This window comes from Narcine bancroftii, chromosome 8 (assembly GCF_036971445.1).
Source record: "Narcine bancroftii isolate sNarBan1 chromosome 8, sNarBan1.hap1, whole genome shotgun sequence".
NCBI classification, from domain to species: Eukaryota; Metazoa; Chordata; class Chondrichthyes; order Torpediniformes; family Narcinidae; genus Narcine; species Narcine bancroftii.
Genome location: NC_091476.1, coordinates 58,513,327 through 58,519,385, shown reverse-complemented (window position 1 = coordinate 58,519,385; position 6,059 = coordinate 58,513,327). Strand labels below are relative to the sequence as shown.

Sequence of the window (6,059 nt, the reverse complement as noted above, 5' to 3'; positions counted from 1 at the left end):
ACCCTGAGCAAGTTTCTCCCTCCGCAGATGTTGCTCGACTGCCTATGTTCTCCGTATCTCTCTGTTTTTGATTCAGATTTCTGCAACTACAATTTTATGGGTTCAATTGAGCTTCTAAACCAAAGGCACATCAGGGAACCAGGATCTTGACCTTGGCGACAACACTCCTGACTCAGAAATGGAGGGCCGAGATCTGTTGCAATAAACACAGCAGTGCATGGAATCAACAAACAGGAGGGGGCAGCAGGGGGATGTTCATTCAAAACAATAATGTTTTGTAAGTAAATGAGGAACTTAGTTGGGTGTGAGGAGGAGCTTAGTTTCCCAGAGAAACAAAATTAGTTCCAGATCTAGAGAGAGAGAGAGAGAGAGTGCTGAAGTCGTGCATGAGCAACCTGGAGGTAAGAGAAGGAAGGGTAATTGTTTCTGGAATTGGTTTGTCTCACAATGTGAGTGCTGCGTTTTGATGCAATGTGTATCCTCCCTGTTGGTGTTTCATGAGTTAAGTTCTAGTTGATGCCTCACTCTCCTCTCAGTTTGGATTTGAGGAACTGCAGAGATCAGAATGTGTTTGCTACTGATTATTTCTGCTCAGCCATGTTGAGAGAACAGTTGAGAGGGGTCTCTCTGTTTCTATTGGCTGCCCCAGTCTGTGTGGGGAAGCAGGTTTTGAGGTTGTGGTCTCTCTTCCCTATGTCATCCAGGCTCCAGCTTCCACACAAACTGCCTCTACTTGGCTTGTATTCCAATGTTTAATAAATGTTTACTGAAGGTGTGAGGTTGTCAGCAAATATACCAACAAAAACCATCTTCTTTGGCTTGCTCATTTAAATGCGGTCTGAAAGAACCCGTCTTTACGCCTGTATGTTTCTGTGTAATCTCTCTCAAGTTGGCTAAGTTTCTCCAGAACATTTTACTGTCCTTCCACACTACGTGGAACAGTCCAGCACAGGAACTGGCCCTTTGGCCCACGACTCTGCACTGAACATTTTAAAGTTAAATGTAGACATAGGGCACGGTAACAAGCCATTCCGTCCCACGAGTCCGTGCCACCCAATTCACACCCCATTAACCCCTGGTATGTTTCCAATGGTGGGAGGAAACCAGAACCCTGGGGAAAACCCACACAGACACAGGGAGAAGGTACAAACTCCTTACAGTCACTGTAGGATTCGAACCCCAGTCCCAATCGCTGGCGCTGTAAAGGCGTTGCACTAACCCACTATGCCAAGTGTGCCGCCCGTAACACGGTGCCCAATTTATACTGAAATTCTACGGCTTGCACCCGATACATATCCCTGCACATTCACGTGTCTAACTAAACGCCATTATTGTATATGCTTCCACCACTACTCCTGGCAGCCTATTCCAGGCACTCACTACTCTCTATGTAAAACAACATTCCCCATGCCATCACACTTAAACTTGTCCTGCCCCTTCAAAATCAAACTGTCTAGAAATGGCCCTAGTGTTAAAAGTGCCATCTCTTGGAGCATTTGTTCACTAATCTAGTCTTCACGTAGATATAACACTAAGAAATGAGGGAAGGAGTAGACATTACTTAAACCATTGCTGATCCTTGACCCAAACACCCCTTGACCCCCTTAAAGTCTAATCTGCAGTCATGTACAGAGATTGAGTCCACAGCAGAGTTGCAATGACTCGCATTCTGCATGCAGAGCTGGGAGTGAACGTCTTCAATAAGCAGGTTATCGGGTCAGCCTCATCCTAGAGAACACGGGAGCTTCCTGTACACAGCTTGGTGGCTTCTTTTCTCTTATATATTAACAGTGATTAGAAGTTCAACCTGGAATGTCTTGAAATTAATCGGATGATAATAAACTTGAACATGAAGATTAAATCAGAAACTCAATCTTCAGTTTCTGTGTTCTGCCTAGTTTGGGACAGGCCATCAGGTATACTCAATAAATTGTTCTTGGCTCCATGGGCTGGAGTGGACATGTAATAGGGATGGTTGCTAGAAAAGAGGTGACTTTAATATTAAAGTTTTGTTTTTCATGGAATAAAACAATGTGCTAAAGATATATGTAACCCCCCTTTCACACTACCAATCCTCCAAAAAGGTGAGTAAATGACCCAGGTTGCAGTAACTTGGTTCATGTGCCTTTCTTAAATCTAAGGGGCCCAACCTCCAGTGCTGACGCCTGGTAGAGCTGGTTGCCTGTTCACACTGCACAAGTTAACTCGGCCGCGCTCTGACACAAACCCACCACCAAGAGTTAGAGGCCTGTTGACTTTTACCACTCTGCCTGGTTGGGACCTTTCACACCACCAGATTTTCTGCTACAAACCCACTAAATTGCCTAGTTCAACCCACTTCATTTGGCAGTGTGAAAGGGGCCAGCATTTAAAAACAGAGATGTAGAAATATCTACCCTCAGAGGTGAATCTCTGGAATTCTCTGCTCCGGAGGGTGGTGGGGGCTGGTTTGTTAGATAGATTTAAGGTGGAGATAGACAAATATTTAGAAGAGAAGTTGGCACAACATCATGGGCCTGAAGGCCTGCATTACGCTGTAATGCTGTATGGAGGAATTCCTTCAACAGAGGAATTGAGGAAAATGACACTGAACAGAAGTTGAGGCCAGCGTGGATTTGGCCTGGACATTAAGTTAAGAATAAGGAAGTCATGTGGCAGCTATATAAATACACAGCATTGTGTGCAATTCTGGTCACCTCATGACAGGATGGATATAGAGGCTTGGGAAAAGGTACAGAAAAGGTATTTTTAAAAATTTCATAGAAATGTTTAGACATACATCACGGTAACAGGCCCTCTCGGCCCAGGAGCCCATGCCTCCAAATTGACCTACAACCCCCATACGTTTTGAAGGGTGGGAGGAAACTGAAGCCCCCAGAGAAAACCCACGCAATCATGAGGACCCTTTCTATCCAGGACACATCATCGACCCACTACCATCAGGAAGAAGATACAGGAGCATCAGAACATTTCATTTGTGAATCAGCACCAAGTGCTTCCACTGTGGGCTCCTCGACGTCGGAGAGAGTGGACACAGACTGTGAGGTCGCTTTGTTGAGCACCTTGGCTCTGTCCTCCGCAATAGTGAGGATCTCCCAGTGACCACCTATTTCAATACTCCATCCCATTCCCTTGCCGATATGTCTGATGCCAAACTGACACCACCCACAAATTGGAGTAAACACATCTCATCTTCCTAATTGGACACCCTCCAACGGATGCCATTAACATTGACTTCTCTGGCTTTTGTTAAAACCCCACCCCCTGTGGTCTCTCTGTCCCCTGTCTCCTTTCACACAGATATGATAAATTCTACCTAGTCCCTTATCAGATCAAATTACACCTTTTGTTGGCCTGGATTCCTCCCCCATGGTTTGAATTCTGAGACTTCTGATACATCCTGCTTCTGCTTTTGATTTTTCCTTGAAGAAGGGTTCAGGCTCGAAACATCAGCAAAATATCTTAGACTTCTCTAGATGATGAAAAGACTGGTTGAGTTCATTTTGGTGTGTTTAGTACAGTCACAGCATTTGTAGCCGATCATGTTTCACTCAAATTCAGGATGGCCAGGCTGGGAAATGGCTTCTTCCCACAGGCTGTGAGATTGATGAACAATGTCCTTTAACCAAGTAAATCATCCCAAAATATTTATATATATTTAAATTAGCTGTCTCTATATATAAATGTGATTATTATATGCTGTGTGTTGTACATGTGGAGATGTTAATAAACTTCCACTTGAACTCACTGGTAGAACTCAGCCACTTGAGCAGCATCTGTGGAGAGAGAAAAATGAGTCAATAGTGCAGGAGCCCTCCATCAGAACTGGGGGTGGGTGGTGGAGTGGAAGGGGGTATTCATTGTTTCAAGCAGAGCTGGAGAGCAGTGGGAGGGCAGCAAGGTTAGTGCAGTGGTTAGTACAACACCATAATAGCACAAGCAACCCCCACATTCAAATCAGTCGCTGTTTGTACATTCTTCCTGTGTCCATGTGGGCTTCCAGTTTCCCCCCACCCTCCAAAATGTGAGGGGTTGAGTGGTTAATTAGATGTAAATGGGCAGCGCAGAATTCATGGGCTGGAGGGGTCTTCTACCTTGCTATGCTGTTACATTAATAAATTAAAGACAGGCAAAGATTAGTACCGACACATCAGGGGAGAAGGGGTGGGAGTACCTTCCGTCAGCGAGGGATTTTATTGAAGAGCTGAGAAAGGGGCCTCAGCAGGATGATGGGAAGTGATAGGAGTGCAGTCTCCAGTCCAGAGTGCCCAGACAGAAGATAAGATCTTGTTCCCCACTTGTCCTCTCTGTGCTAGTGGCCTCTCCTGGAATTCAGTGACCCCACTATTACAATAGGCACTTTCAAGCTGCCTTGTAAAATGAGGTTAAGCGGGCAATTTGCCCAGTTAGCACCCCACTCGCATGGCAGTTCGAAAGGATCTGACCTGGTCAGTGGGCTCCAAAATCAACCAGGTCCCTTCCCTACCTCAGGGGTAGTCAGGGAACCCAGTAAAACTTACCTAATTCTCCTCAACCAGTGGCTTGAAAACTAAAATGGCCGACCCGCTTATTCTGGTGACATTAGCGCTTGTGTGTGTGTGTCACTGGGCAGCATGTTGGCACCAAGTTCAAATGTAGAGGAGGAACTCAGCAGTGCAGGTCAGGAAAGGGGATATTATGACGTGGTCTAAACATGCTTCCCAAGAAGAGTACGGTTAAAATCTTTTACTTAATTTCTTCCGGTGAGTGTGTGATGCGTCACTCACCGCGGCATCGCAGGGGGTGGAGGCGAGATCCACCTTAAATCACCAGGTTGGCGATTTAATAGGGCGATCCCCTGCAGGTTAAAATATGCTGGGAGCACCTTTGTCCCATTAAACGCACCTGCGTCCCAGGAGGGATACCAGTTTAAAAGCAGTGTCATATGCATGGAGGGGGTTTGGGGGGGCAGAGACAGATCCATCGTGACATGGATGGAGTTTCTCCACAGGCCCATGTTAGAAGGCTGGTATTTGTTGCTCATCTTTAGTTGTCCTTGAGGACATGTATGGAGGTCAGAGCCCCTGGGAATCCAGGACATGTTGGTAGATTGGTTGTGGCGTTGACACAGAGGATGTTGGTGGAGTGTTGCTTTTGTGAGTGGGGAAGTCTGTGACCAGTGGTAATCAGCACTGGGACTTTTAATATATGTGATATATACAATATGAGGGACTGGTATATGAATGTAGGAGGAGTGAGTAAGTTTGTGGATGACATGAAGGTTGGTGGTTTGGCTGATGACAAGGAAGATTGTCAAAGGATATAGCAGGGTGATAAAGGTGCAGGGGAGACAGTCTTCACTGTAGCAGTGAATATTTGTACAGTATAAGAATGATGGCGGTGCTGTGCAATTGCTCACCAAAGGGAGGTGTGAGATGCTCCTTCCGTCTGATCACCTACAGGTCACACTTGGGCAAGGTGTAGTCCCTGTTCTGCCTCCCAATCAGAGTCACGTGAAGTCATGGATTGCAGATGGTGGATGGTTTTTACAGCAGATTCTACAAAATGGAATTTGTGGTGGTAAAACTAAAAGCACTGGGCAGATGAATCTGCGGATCAGTGGCCAGGGTGACCTGTGCAGTATGGACACTGCAACTGAACAAGGCAACGGGAAACCACTTTGGTATTCTTCCCTTATATAATCATGAACCCAACATTGACCACACTCTCAGCTCAGTGATGGAGCCTTCCCCGAAGGAGAATGGGGGAGGCTACAACTACAATTCAGAGGATCAGAGATCGTGACAGATGGAGAGATGTGATCGCCCACGCCGAACGGCAAGGCACCAAAATGAATAAAGAGGGAAAGTACATTCCAACTTCATGAAAAGAAGTAAGACAAGTTGCAGATGCTGGGGTCCAGAGAAACTCAGCAGGTCACATCCATCTATGGAAAGTAAAAAATGGGTGCTGTGTGACCTGCTGAGTTTCTCCAGGACTTTTGTGTACTTCACAACTTTATAGAACACTGTTTTTACTGTTTTTGGACTATTGTGTGCAGCTCTGATCACCTGACAATA

At 45.8% G+C, this 6,059-nt stretch overlaps 1 protein-coding gene across 1 annotated transcript in view; it reads left to right on the top strand.

The window, feature by feature from the left end:
* The first annotated feature begins 307 nt into the window (after positions 1–307).
* The window catches only part of btk (Bruton agammaglobulinemia tyrosine kinase), a 181,315-nt gene continuing 175,563 nt past the window's right edge, over positions 308–6,059 (top strand). The window contains exon 1 of the mRNA XM_069893797.1: positions 308–401. The gene's annotated coding sequence lies outside the window, so the exon portion shown is untranslated. The remainder of the gene's footprint in view (positions 402–6,059) is intronic.